Source organism: Anomaloglossus baeobatrachus, chromosome 4, assembly GCF_048569485.1.
Source record: "Anomaloglossus baeobatrachus isolate aAnoBae1 chromosome 4, aAnoBae1.hap1, whole genome shotgun sequence".
Classification (NCBI taxonomy): Eukaryota; Metazoa; Chordata; class Amphibia; order Anura; family Aromobatidae; genus Anomaloglossus; species Anomaloglossus baeobatrachus.
This window is the reverse complement of record NC_134356.1, coordinates 286,746,355-286,761,023: the sequence shown is the minus strand read 5'-3', so window position 1 is coordinate 286,761,023 and position 14,669 is coordinate 286,746,355. Positions and strand designations below refer to the sequence as shown.

Sequence of the window (14,669 nt, the reverse complement as noted above, 5' to 3'; positions counted from 1 at the left end):
TCTGAAAACCGTATGGTATTCCGTATGTAACGCAACTGCAATATGAGTGTGTGATTATTTTCTCACATGCTATCCATAATCAGTCCGAATTCAATCATTTTTTTCACCAGTGTTTTTATTTAATTTCTTATAAATTAACTGGTTGATTTGATCCTAAAGCAGGCTTTACACACAGCGACATCACTAGCTATGTTGCTGGTAAAAGCACCCGCCCCCGTCGGTTGTGCGTCACGGGCAAAGCACTGCCCATTGCGCACAACATCGCTAGGACCCATCACACTATACTTACCTGCCTAGTGACGTCGCTGTGGCTGGCGAACATTGGCGTCACTAAGCGGCCGCCCAATAGAAGCAGAGAGGCGGAGATGAGCGGACCGAACATCCTGCCCACCTCCTTCCTTCCTCATTGCGGACGGCCGCAGGTACGGTGATGTTCCTCGTTCCTGCAGTGTCACACATAGCAATGTGTGCTGCCGCAGGAACGACGAACAACCTGCGTTCTGCAACAGCAACGATAATCGTCATTAGAATGACGTGTCAACGATCAACAATTAGGTGAGTAATTTTGATTGTTAACGGTCGTTCGTGCGTTTCATGTGCAACAACGTTGCTAACGAGGCCGGATGTGCATCATAAATTCCGTGACCCCATCGACATCTTGTTAGCGATGTTGTTGCGTGTAAAGCCCGCTTAACTCTATAAAACACACCCACTAAGTTCAGAGGTTTTGACCACATTCGTTTTTGTGTGATATGCAAAACTATCTTATACTTGTTGCTGTGCTGTAGTGAGGAGCCATCTTCTATGTCCTCCAATTTGTTATTAAATTGACTGAGCAGGTCTTTCTAATCGGAGAAGGAATCCTTCTTGGTTTATAGGAGTAACTCAGTGAGTTACATATACAAGTATCACATGTTCAGATCCTCAGCAATCACATGTGATCTGTAAGTAAGCAAGTTAATATGCGCTCAACTTACCTGCAGCACCCCCGCAGGGGAAGTGAAGTATTACACAGCTTCCATTTAGACTAATGGGATGAGTCCTCCAGAGAGAAATGCTCTTTATACTCGCTCTCTGTTTGGAGGACCCTGAACATGGGAAGGCTGAACATGTTACTTACAGATACATTCCAGTTATCAAATAAAAAAGGAAAAAACGATAAAACCAGAAATCAGAAAATGATGTTAAAAAAACATTCAGATTCGGCTCCAAATTCCCAGTTCTCACATATAAAGTCCAGATCGGGCGGTTAGCAAATCTCATCCACCAGTTTAGACCAATTGATTCCGCTGTAGGTCACTGCCGGGATGTACGATGTTGCCATGGTTTGGTTTGCAGTGAAGGTATCGCTTCTCCCCAACAGATCCATCGTTCTTTCCCTTCAGATGAGTGGAGTTCCAGCCCCATCCACACGCCAGGAGCAAAGTCTATGGAGCTGGTCAGCAAAACTTGGGACCCCTTGTGCAGTTTTACACCTTCATAATAATAATAATAATCTTTATTTCTATAGCGCCAACATATTCCACAGCGCTTTACAATTCAGAAGGCTCATATACATATACATATCATATACATAAACATATACAAACAAGTAACAATTATAGAAGATACAATATTTAAAGGGAAAAAAAAGGCAACCCTGCTCGTGAGAGCTTACAATCTACAATGAGATGGAGGAAGGGGCAAGGTACAAGTGCCTATTTACAATGACAATCCAGCCATCTCAAGGAAATGGGGGATAGATAATGGCTTCCTGGACCAGTTGGCCAGAGCCTTGAGATGCATTTGGGTGCTATGGAGTTTGATGTGGGGTTATATTCTGAGAAGTTGTAGAGGGATTAGGTGAAATTAGTTTGGCTAGGGAGTGTGATAGACCGCCCTAAAAAGATGCGTTTTTAGGGAGCATCTGAAGCTGAGTAAGTTGTGATTTGTCCTAACTTCTTAGGGTAGAGCGTTCCAGAGGTTTGTGCAGCTCGGAAGAAGTCTTGGATTCGGGAGTGGGAGATTCAAATTAGTGTGGATGTTAGTCGAAAGTCATTTGCAGAGCGTAGAGAACGGGTGGGATGATAGACAGAGAGGAGGGTGGAGATGTAGGGGGGTGCTGCACTGTGGAGAGCTTTGTGGGTGAGAATAAGCAGTTTGAATTGGATCCTGTGACCTTCATCACTAGCACTGGTGGAATTAGTGCTGCTCCAGCTGCGGTGGAGAGTCGGCTTCTGGGGCTGGCTGTATGAGTGTCTCCTGATGACCACTTTCTGTGAGGACTCCGTGGATGTAGAGCTGAGGCTTCTTTGAAACTCTGGGAGCTAATGGTTCAGTTTGCTTGCTGGAATCTCTGATAATGAATCCAAAGACCCAGAGACCCTTTGAACTCTGGATGGAGGTGCAAACACATCGTGTTTTGGGGGCAGGTGAGATATTGAAGTCCAGAGATAGATCCGTCATTCTTTCCATGAGGTTTATCCAGCTTGATGCCACACCAGCACCATGGTGCAAAGAGTCTCTGCCCAACCAAAAGGACCTGGTCACCAGACTGGAACTGTGTCTGATCACAGGCAGGGCTCCCTGGGAGGACAATACTGGGTTAGGATGACCAGTCCTATATACCAAGGACCGGAGCCCGGCCATAGAGCTCAGAGGTGGCCGGTGATGGCTGGGAAGAAGCAGCTTGAAACCAACAAAGGAGGATGATAATGAAGAAGATAATGAAGATGAAGAAAAGTTGTTGGATCTGATGCAGGATGCTTTCTTAGAGGACGCAGAAAGTAGGGACTCATCATTGGTTTGGAAAAACGTTGCATTTTTCTTGAAAGCAGGCCTACCGGTGTTGATTTTTGATGTAACGTGGCTCACGTCGATCTTGGTCAATCTTGGTGGATTTTGATAGGAGCGTTCATCTTGTTGGAGGAGCTCCTGATGAAGGTCTATATTGGTTCACTCGCTCGTCTAATCTTGGATAGCGTGTTTGAGGAACACTTAAAATACTACACACCGCCCACACTGCCGTCGTTCTTCACGACTGCTTCCTCCATATCTATTTCAGCCCACTGGCCATAGCGAACTGAGTGGGTCCACAATACCGTAATGTACCGAAATTCTGTCTGGCTATCAGCACACGGCCTCCCAGCTTCAGACTGGACAACTGGAGCAACACGCTTCCCGGCACATTGTTGTAGTTGGGGAGGCAGATCTGTGAGACACAACAAGGGCATGGCGTTCAACAGGATCTGTTTGCTACGGCGGCCGCATCCGTCATCTCCAGGGGCATGTCCACGGAGTCAGGAACTACATCTGCTGGGACACAACCTCAGTCGTCCCAGAAGGCCGGATTGGCTCTGTACTACAGCAGGGCTTTCACGGCTCCTAAGCACAGATTTGAAGCGACGATGTGCAGCACAGTCCCAAAATCAAAGTCACTACACGTGGCATCAACATCTCTCGGCTTTGAGACCTTCAGAATAAGATGAATCAACTTGGGAACATCAAAATATGCAGCGTAATGCAGAGCATTCATGTTTGTCCAGTGGCTCCGTAAGCTCACGTCTGCGTCAACGTCAATAAGGTAAGAGGCAAATTTTGTCATGGTCTCTGAATCTCCGATGCCATGTGCTCCAGATTTAAAAATGTAATGCAGCAGCGTCATGTCCGTCAGTCCGTCCCAGTCATTGACGTTACATCCTCACTTCAAAATCTCGTTCTCAATGATGTCTATATTCTGCTGAACATGAGGGACCCATTGTCATAGGATAGCAAACAGCTCAAAAACCGAGGTGTCGGGATCAAAGAGAATATCTCAACAGGAGGCATCGTTGAGGTCTAAAAAGGAGAATTCACAGTCAGACGGCATCGGAGCTGCAGCAACAGAGAAGGTGACCGGTTGGCAGGAGTCGGGATAGCAGAGTTGGAAGCAGTGAAAAATGGGCAGAGCGTATCCTTCGAGGTACCCGACAGTCAGGACCTCAGTGGTCATTTTCTAGAAGACCACCAGGTGTATTTCCCCGGTGTCACCCCCTCTCTCATTAACGTGGACTGATCAGGTCCTTTTAAACTGGATACTATCAAGCCAAATTAGAGAGTGGCACGAGACATAGTGGATCTGAGGAGTTGGACCAAACTATGAGTCCATCCTCCCATCAACAAATGGGTCTCAAAAAGCCTCTTCCAGTGACTGTATGGGGAGTGATAACACCATCCTGACACACTCTTTTCCTACGGCCACATGCCCCTTGTCAAATTTGATCGGCTACTGGAGGAGCTTTGTGCTGGCTGAACTTTCAATGTGGCATTGTCTTTCCACTGAGGAACATTTTCAGCTCAGACTCAGGTATTTAAGGAATGCTTAATGTTACTTGTAATGTCTCCTTCAATGAAAGGTGTTACCTTGTTATGTTTTCACTTTTTTGGAATAGTTTTACTAATTAGATCAGACATTCATCTTTGAGAATATAGAGGTACTCAAATAATAACAGAGATGCAACAACCCTTCCATTAAGGACTGTCTGGCTAAGTTACTGTCAAACTTGCATGGGTCTGTTGCAATTGGACCTGCCTTCATGTAATGTTACATATGATAGTTCTTGATGTTCATGTGTTCTTAGCAAAGTAGAAAAGTGTATTTACAATTGAGTAAGTTGAATCATAACTTAAGGGTTTACCTCATATTAGGCCATTAGATTTTCTTGAGTTTGATATCACATTATTTCTTTACTAGACAATCACAATGGATACATATCCAAAGGGTAATAAAAATAATTTCCTGAATTTATGTTATATTTTTAGCAGTGCAGTAACAGTTCCATATCTACTTTGTTCATTATCTGCTTTGGCTTTTTTAGCACGTGGACTCTGCAGCAGCTGACTACATGCTTTAATTCTGGTTGTGTGACACACAACCCCATAAGGTGAGCACATTCCCTTTTTACGCTTATATGTCCACTAGAAGGTGGCCCGATTCTACGCATCGGGTATTCTAGAATTTACGTATTGTGTAGTTAATGTATGATTTTTGTTATATATATATATATAGATGTTGTTGTGTGTAGTTACCAAGTGTTTGTGTAGGGGCTGTACATGTTCTGGGTGTTGTCTGGGTGTAGCGGGGGGTGAGAGCGGTGTTGTTTGTGTCTTGCGTTGTGTGTCGTTATTTGTGGAGCGCTGTGTGTCTGTATCGTTGTGTATGTGTGTGTGTGGTTTGGGGGGAGGTATGTTTTGTGCAATGTGTGTGTTGTGCGGTATGTGCGTATATTTGTGTGTGCCGCGGTGTTTGTGTGTTGAGTGTTGTGTGTCTGCGGCGTTGTCTGTGTGTGTGGGTGTCTGTGTAGGGTGGTGTTTGTGGTTCCCAGTGTGTGTGTGGTGTGTTGTGCAGTGCGTGTGTGGCAGTGTGTGTGTGTGTTTTGGGGGGAGGTGTGCACCCCCCATCGTGGTCCACCCCCCATCGTGCTCCATCTCCCATGCTATGCACCCCCCATCATGCTCCATCCCCCATGCTGCGCACCCCCCATCGTGCTCCATCCCCACTCCCCATTGTGCTCCATCCTCCATGCTGCGCATTCCCCATCGTGCTCCATCCCCCATGCTGCGCATTCCCAATCGTGCTCCATCCCCCATGCTGCGCATTCCTCATCGTGCTCCATCCCCCATGCTGCGCACTCCCAAATGTGCTCCATCCCCCATGCTGCGCACTCCCCATCGTGCTCCATCCCCCATGCTGCGCACTCCCCATCGTGCTCCATCCCCCATGCTGCACACTCCCCATCGTGCTCCATCCCCCATGCTGCGCACCCCCCATCATGCTCCATCTCCCATGCTGCGCACTCCCCATCGTGCTCCATCCCCCATGCTACGCATTCCCCATCATGCTCCATCCCCCATGCTGCGCACTCCCAAACGTGCTCCATCCTCCATGCTGCGCACTCCCCATCGTACTCCATCCCCCATGCTACGCATTCTCCATCATGCTCCATCCCCCATGCTGCGCACTCCCCATCGTGCTCCATCCCCCATGCTGCGCACTCCCCATCGTGCTCCATCCCCCATGCTGCACACTCCCCATCGTGCTCCATCCCCCATGCTGCACACTCCCCATCGTGCTCCATCCCCCATGCTGCGCACCCCCCATCGTGCTCCATCCCCCATGCTGCGCACACCCCATCGTGCTCCATCCCCCATGCTGCGCACTCCCCATCGTGCTCCATCCCCCATGCTGCGCACCCCCATCGTGCTCCATCCCCCATGCTGCGCACCCCCCATCGTGCTCCATCCCCCATGCTGCGCACTCCCCATCGTGCTCCATCCCCCATGCTGCACACTCCCCATCGTGCTCCATCCCCCATGCTGCGCACTCCCCATCGTGCTACATCCCCCATGCTGTGCACCCCCCATCGTGCTCCACAGTCACACATCAGACAGTAAACACGCACACATATGATCGCATACACTCACACACACACCCCACTTCTCCCTGTGCCCACCGGTGGGCGGTCCCAGCAGCTGTGCTGCACGCCGTGCTCCTCTGCCGACACTCACAGATCCGATCGCATACACTCACACACACACACACACTCACACACATCCGATCGCATACACTCACACACATCCGATCACATACACTCACACACACTCACACACATCCGATCGCATACACACACACACTGACGATATCGCACATACGCGCTGACACACTCACAACATCCGGAGATACCACATGCTTCCGGCCATGTGATCCTCCAGCAGGTCCTGGAAGCTCACAGCACAGTATCGCCGCCGAGAAGCAAGCGATATCACGGGATGTTGTGAGTGTGTGGATGCGATGTGAGGTGTGTGTGAGAGTGAGTGTGATCTGATGTGTGTGTGTCTGTTCTTATGTGTGTGTGAGGTGTGTGTGTTCCGCCGCTGCAGGACGTGGATGCGATCTGATGTGTGTGTGAGGTGTGTGTGTTCTGCCGCTGCAGGACGTGGATGCGATCTGATGTGAGTGTGAGTGTGAGTCTGAGTGTGAGTCTGAGTGTGAGTCTGAGTGTGAGTCTGAGTGTGAGTGCGAGTGTGCATGTGAGTGTGAGTGTGCATGTGAGTGTGAGTGTGCATGTGAGTGTGAGTCTGAGTGTGAGTCTGAGTGTGCATGTGAGTGTGAGTGTGCATGTGAGTGTGAGTGTGCATGTGAGTGTGAGTGTGAGTGTGCATGTGAGTGTGAGTGTGCATGTGAGTGTGAGTCTGAGTGTGAGTGTGCATGTGAGTGTGAGTGTGCATGTGAGTGTGAGTGTGCATGTGAGTGTGAGTCTGAGTGTGAGTGTGCATGTGAGTGTGAGTCTGAGTGTGAGTGTGCATGTGAGTGTGAGTCTGAGTGTGCATGTGAGTGTGAGTCTGAGTGTGAGTATGCATGTGAGTGTGAGTCTGAGTGTGAGTGTGCATGTGAGTGTGAGTCTGAGTGTGAGTGTGAGTGTGAGTCTGAGTGTGAGTGTGCGTGTGAGTGTGCATGTGAGTGTGAGTGTGCATGTGAGTGTGAGTGTGCATGTGAGTGTGAGTCTGAGTGTGAGTGTGCATGTGAGTGTGAGTCTGAGTGTGAGTGTGCATGTGAGTGTGAGTCTGAGTGTGAGTGTGCATGTGAGTGTGAGTCTGAGTGTGCATGTGAGTGTGAGTCTGAGTGTGAGTGTGCATGTGAGTGTGAGTCTGAGTGTGAGTGTGCATGTGAGTGTGAATCTGAGTGTGAGTGTGCATGTGAGTGTGAGTGTGAGTCTGAGTGTGAGTGTGCATGTGAGTGTGAGTCTGAGTGTGAGTGTGCATGTGAGTGTGAGTCTGAGTGTGAGTGTGAGTGTGCATGTGAGTGTGAGTCTGAGTGTGAGTGTGCATGTGAGTGTGAGTGTGCATGTGAGTGTGAGTCTGAGTGTGCATGTGAGTGTGAGTCTGAGGGTGAGTCTGAGTGTGAGTGTGCATGTGAGTGTGAGTCTGAGTGTGAGTGTGCATGTGAGTGTGAGTCTGAGTGTGAGTGTGCATGTGAGTGTGAGTCTGAGTGTGAGTGTGCATGTGAGTGTGAGTCTGAGTGTGAGTCTGAGTGTGAGTGTGCATGTGAGTGTGAGTCTGAGTGTGAGTGTGCATGTGAGTGTGAGTCTGAGTGTGAGTGTGCATGTGAGTGTGAGTCTGAGTGTGAGTCTGAGTGTGAGTGTGCATGTGAGTGTGAGTCTGAGTGTGAGTGTGCATGTGAGTGTGAGTCTGAGTGTGAGTGTGCATGTGAGTGTGAGTCTGAGTGTGAGTGTGCATCTGAGTGTGAGTCTGAGTGTGAGTGTGCATGTGAGTGTGAGTCTGAGTGTGAGTGTGCATGTGAGTGTGAGTCTGAGTGTGAGTGTGCATGTGAGTGTGAGTGTGAGTCTGAGTGTGAGTATGCATGTGAGTGTGAGTCTGAGTGTGAGTGTGCATGTGAGTGTGAGTCTGAGTGTGAGTGTGAGTGTGCATGTGAGTGTGAGTCTGAGTGTGAGTGTGCATGTGAGTGTGAGTGTGCATGTGAGTGTGAGTCTGAGTGTGCATGTGAGTGTGAGTCTGAGGGTGAGTCTGAGTGTGAGTGTGCATGTGAGTGTGAGTCTGAGTGTGAGTGTGCATGTGAGTGTGAGTCTGAGTGTGAGTGTGCATGTGAGTGTGAGTCTGAGTGTGAGTGTGCATGTGAGTGTGAGTCTGAGTGTGAGTCTGAGTGTGAGTGTGAGTCTGAGTGTGAGTCTGAGTGTGAGTGTGCATGTGAGTGTGAGTCTGAGTGTGAGTGTGCATGTGAGTGTGAGTCTGAGTGTGAGTCTGAGTGTGAGTGTGCATGTGAGTGTGAGTCTGAGTGTGAGTGTGCATGTGAGTGTGAGTCTGAGTGTGAGTGTGCATGTGAGTGTGAGTCTGAGTGTGAGTGTGCATGTGAGTGTGAGTCTGAGTGTGAGTGTGCATGTGAGTGTGAGTCTGAGTGTGAGTGTGCATGTGAGTGTGAGTCTGAGTGTGAGTCTGAGTGTGAGTGTGCATGTGAGTGTGAGTCTGAGTGTGAGTGTGCATGTGAGTGTGAGTCTGAGTGTGAGTGTGCATGTGAGTGTGAGTGTGAGTCTGAGTGTGAGTGTGCATGTGAGTGTGAGTCTGAGTGTGAGTGTGCATGTGAGTGTGAGTCTGAGTGTGAGTGTGAGTGTGCATGTGAGTGTGAGTGTGAGTGTGAGTGTGCATGTGAGTGTGAGTGTGCATGTGAGTGTGAGTCTGAGTGTGCATGTGAGTGTGAGTCTGAGGGTGAGTCTGAGTGTGAGTGTGCATGTGAGTGTGAGTCTGAGTGTGAGTGTGCATGTGAGTGTGAGTCTGAGTGTGAGTGTGCATGTGAGTGTGAGTCTGAGTGTGAGTGTGCATGTGAGTGTGAGTCTGAGTGTGAGTGTGCATGTGAGTGTGAGTCTGAGTGTGAGTGTGCATGTGAGTGTGAGTGTGAGTCTGAGTGTGCATGTGAGTGTGAGTCTGAGGGTGAGTCTGAGTGTGAGTGTGCATGTGAGTGTGAGTCTGAGTGTGAGTGTGCATGTGAGTGAGTGTGAGTCTGAGTGTGAGTCTGAGTCTGAGTGTGAGTGAGTGTGAGTGAGTGTGCGTGTGAGTCTGAGTGTGAGTGTGTGTGAGTCTGAGTCTGCGTGTGAGTCTGAGTGTGAGTGTGCATGTGAGTGTGAGTCTGAGTCTGAGTGAGTGTGAGTGAGTGTGCGTGTGAGTCTGAGTGTGAGTCTGAGTGTGAGTGTGCATGTGAGTGTGAGTCTGAGTCTGAGTGTGAGTGTGTGTGAGTCTGAGTGTGAGTCTGAGTCTGCGTGTGAGTCTGAGTGTGAGTCTGAGTCTGGGTGTGAGTGTGAGTGAGTGTGAGTGAGTGTGCGTGTGAGTCTGAGTGTGAGTGTGAGTGTGTGTGAGTCTGAGTCTGAGTGTGAGTCTGAGTCTGAGTCTGCGTGTGAGTCTGAGTGTGAGTGTGCATGTGAGTCTGAGTGTGAGTCTGAGTGTGAGTCTGAGTGTGAGTCTGAGTGTGAGTCTGAGTGTGCGTGTGAGTCTGAGTGTGAGTCTGAGTGTGAGTCTGAGTGTGCGTGTCAGTCTGAGTGTGAGTCTGAGTGTGAGTGTGCATGTGAGTGTGAGTCTGAGTGTGAGTGTGAGTGTGAGTCTGAGTCTGAGTGTGTGTGAGTGTGAGTCTGAGTGTGCGTGTGAGTCTGTGAGTGTGCGTGTGAGTCTGTGTGAGTGTGCGTGTGAGTGTGCATGTGAGTGTGAGTCTGAGTGTGAGTGTGCATGTGAGTGTGAGTCTGAGTGTGAGTGTGCATGTGAGTGTGAGTCTGAGTGTGAGTGTGCATGTGAGTGTGAGTCTGAGTGTGAGTGTGCATGTGAGTGTGAGTCTGAGTGTGAGTCTGAGTGTGAGTGTGCATGTGAGTGTGAGTCTGAGTGTGAGTGTGCATGTGAGTGTGAGTCTGAGTGTGTGTGCATGTGAGTGTGAGTCTGAGTGTGAGTGTGCATGTGAGTGTGAGTCTGAGTGTGAGTGTGCATGTGAGTGTGAGTGTGAGTCTGAGTGTGCATGTGAGTGTGAGTCTGAGGGTGAGTCTGAGTGTGAGTGTGCATGTGAGTGTGAGTCTGAGTGTGAGTGTGCATGTGAGTGAGTGTGAGTGTGAGTCTGAGTGTGAGTGTGCATGTGAGTGTGAGTCTGAGTGTGAGTCTGAGTGTGAGTGTGAGTGAGTGTGAGTGAGTGTGCGTGTGAGTCTGAGTGTGAGTCTGAGTGTGAGTCTGAGTGTGAGTGTGCATGTGAGTGTGAGTGTGAGTCTGAGTGTGAGTGTGAGTGTGTGTGAGTCTGAGTGTGAGTCTGAGTCTGAGTCTGCGTGTGAGTCTGAGTGTGAGTCTGAGTCTGAGTCTGAGTCTGAGTGTGAGTGAGTGTGAGTGAGTGTGCGTGTGAGTCTGAGTGTCAGTGTGAGTGTGTGTGAGTCTGAGTGTGAGTCTGAGTCTGAGTCTGCGTGTGAGTGTGAGTGTGAGTGTGCATGTGAGTCTGAGTGTGAGTCTGAGTGTGAGTCTGAGTGTGAGTCTGAGTGTGCGTGTGAGTCTGAGTGTGAGTCTGAGTGTGAGTGTGAGTCTGAGTGTGCGTGTCAGTCTGAGTGTGAGTCTGAGTGTGAGTGTGCATGTGAGTGTGAGTCTGAGTGTGAGTGTGAGTGTGTGTGAGTCTGAGTGTGAGTCTGAGTGTGAGTCTGAGTGTGAGTGTGAGTCTGAGTCTGAGTGTGTGTGAGTGTGAGTCTGAGTGTGCGTGTGAGTCTGTGAGTGTGCGTGTGAGTCTGTGTGAGTGTGCGTGTGAGTGTGCATGTGAGTGTGCATGTGAGTGTGCGTGTGAGTGTGAGTGTGCGTGTGAGTCTGATTGTGAGTGTGCATGTGAGTCTGAGTGTGAGTCTGAGTGTGAGTGTGCATGTGAGTCTGAGTGTGAGTGTGCGTGTGAGTCAGAGTGAGTGGAGGCCAATCCGTGCGGGGGGGGCGGACCCGAGGCGAGCGGCCAATCCGTGCGGGGGGGAGGAGCCGAGGCGAGCGGCCAATCCGTGGGGGGGCGGGGCCATTGCGAGCCCAGCGGCCAATCAGCTTTGTGTCACCGTAAGGACACAATTTTGGAGCATGACAGACAGACAGACAGACAGATAGACAGACAGACAGACAGAATAAGGCAATTATATATATAGATGAGTCTGAGTGTGAGTCTGAGTGTGAGTGTGCATGTGAGTCTGAGTGTGAGTGTGCGTGTGAGTCAGAGTGAGTGGAGGCCAATCCGTGCGGGGGGGGCGGACCCGAGGCGAGCGGCCAATCCGTGCGGGGGGGAGGAGCCGAGGCGAGCGGCCAATCCGTGGGGGGGCGGGGCCATTGCGAGCCCAGCGGCCAATCAGCTTTGTTTCACCGTAAGGACACAATTTTGGAGCATGACAGACAGACAGACAGACAGATAGACAGACAGACAGACAGAATAAGGCAATTATATATATAGATTGAGTAAGGCCCTATTTTTTCTTTTTCCCTCCAGCTTTTATTTAAACTGAATATAAGACATATCAGACTTCTAGACTGCAGTTATTAGTACACTGTGTGCAGAATTATTAGGCAAATGAGTATTTTGATCACATGATAATTTTTATACATGTTGTCCTACTCCAAGCTGTATAGGCTTGAGAGCCAACTACCACTACCAATTAAGTAAATTAGGTGATGTGCATCTCTGTAATGAGGAGGGGTGTTGTGTAATGACATCAACACCCTATATTAGGTGTGCTTAATTATTAGGCAACTTCCTTTCCTTTGGCAAAATAGGTCAGAAGAGAGATTTGACGGGCTCTGAAAAGTCCAAAATTGTGAGATGTCTTGCAGAGGGATGCAGCAGTCTGGAAATTGCCAAACTTTGGAAGCGTGATCACCAATCAAGCGTTTCATTTCAAATGGCCAACAGGGTCACAAGAAGCGTGTTGGGCAAAAAAGGCACAAAATAACTGCCCATGAATTGAAGCAGTCATCAGAATCAAGCATGAAGCTGCCAAGATGCCATTTGCACCAGTTTTGCCATATTTCAGAGCTGCAATGTTACTGGAGTATCAAAAAGCACAAGGTGTGCCATACTCAGGGACATGGCCAAGGAAAGGAAGGCTGAAAAATGACCACCTTTGAACAAGCAACATAAGATAAAACGTCAAGACTGGGCCAAGAAATATTTTAATACTGATTTTTCAAAGGTTTTATGGACTGATGAAATGAGAGTGACTCTTGATGGGCCAGATAGATGGGCCAGAGGCTGGATCAGTAAAGGGCAGAGAGCTCCACTCCGACTCAGATGCCAGCAAAGTGGAGGTGGGGTCCTGGTATGGGCTGGTATCATCAAAGATAAACTTGTGGTACCTTTTCGGATTGAGGATGGAGTGAAGCTCAACTCCCAGACCTACTGCCAGTTTCTGGAAGACAACTTCTTCAAGCAATGGTACAGGAAGAAGTCAGTATCTTTCAAGAAAAACATGATTTTCATGCAGGACAATGCTCCATCACATGCATCCAACTACTCCATAGCGTGGCTGGCCAGTAAAGGTCTAAAACATGAAAAAACAATGACATCTCCCCCTTGTTCACCTGATCTGAACCCCATAGAGAACCTGTGGTCCCTCATAAAATGTGAGATCACGGGGAGGGAAAACAGTACACCTCTTGGAACAGTGTCTGAGAGGCTGTGGAGGCTGCTGCATGCAATGTTGATCATAAACAGATCAAGCAACTGGCATAATCAATGGATGGGAGGCTGTAGAGTGTCATCATAAAGAAAGGTGGCTATATTGGTCACTAATTTTTTGGGGGTTTTGTTTTTGCATGTCAGAAATGTTTATTTATAAATTTTGTGCAGTTATATTGGTTTACCTGGTGAAAATAAACAAGTGAGATGGAAATATATTTGGTTTTTATTAAGTTGCCTGATAATTCTGCACAGTAATAGTTATCTGCACAAACAGATATCCTCCTAAGATAGTTAAATCTAAAAAAAAATACTCCAACTTCCAAAAATATTAAGCTTTGATATTTATGAGTCTTTTGGGTTCATTGAGAACATAGTTGTTGATCAATAATAAAAAAACCCCCTCTAAAATACAACTTGCCTAATAATTCTGCACACAGTGTAGAATATCATAACATTCAAAAGGATTTTCATTGGATGGAAGAAAGTGCTGACAATTATATTCAATTTTAGACTGCAATATTAGGTTAATTAAAGTCCATTTTATGCTAAATAATGCCATGCGGATAGTCCAGTATTCTTTTTCATAACGTTCACACTGGAGTAAAAGGCTAATCTAGTAAATACATTGTCCCATCTGGACATTTTTAATATAAGGTGCAGCATATGTTTAGTTCATAGTAGGTCATTGCACTCTTGGCCGTTGAAAAGTTGCTCATTGGTATATGGTTCCAAAGTTGCATATGGTGTGGGTGTGTCGTTTTCAAGCTTCCATGTGGTTACTGAGCTGACCACCTAATGAACACCAACACCTGCGACGTTTCGGGGAACGTCCCCTTTCTCAAGCTGGTATGAATGTTATGAAAAAGAATACGGGATTATCCATGTCCACTTCAATAATACATAGAATTGTTTAGCATAAAATGAACTTTAATTAACCTAATATTGCAGTCTAAAATTGGATACAATTGTCAGCATTTTCTTCCATCCAATGAAAATCCTTTTGAATGATATGAATGTCTACTAATAACTGCAGTCTAAAAGTCGTATATATCTAATAATCTGTATATGCTCTGCTGAAATTTATTTTTATCATCATTTAATATGTATTTGTTGTAATATCTAGTAAAGAAATAATATGATATAAAACTCAAGAAAAAGTATGGCCGTCATTTTCTTTACTTGACACACACACAATGAATGATATACACAAAGCTTAATACACACACACACACACACACACACTGTATAACACCAGCTCACACAATGCATGACACACACCCAATGCATGATATACACAAAGCTTAATACACACACACACACACACACACACACACACTGCATAACACCAGCTCACACAATGCATGACACACACCCAATGCATGATATACACAAAGCTTAATACACACACACACATACACACACACACACACACTGCATAACACTAGCACACACAATGCATGACACACACCCAATGCATGATACACAC

The 14,669-nt window shown here is 47.7% G+C and overlaps 1 pseudogene; it reads right to left on the bottom strand.

Annotated features, from left to right (window-relative positions):
- Positions 1 to 1,249: 1,249 nt before the first annotated feature.
- Positions 1,250 to 3,970, bottom strand: LOC142301475 (CAP-Gly domain-containing linker protein 4-like; annotated as a pseudogene).
- Between the last annotated feature and the right edge of the window lie 10,699 nt (positions 3,971 to 14,669).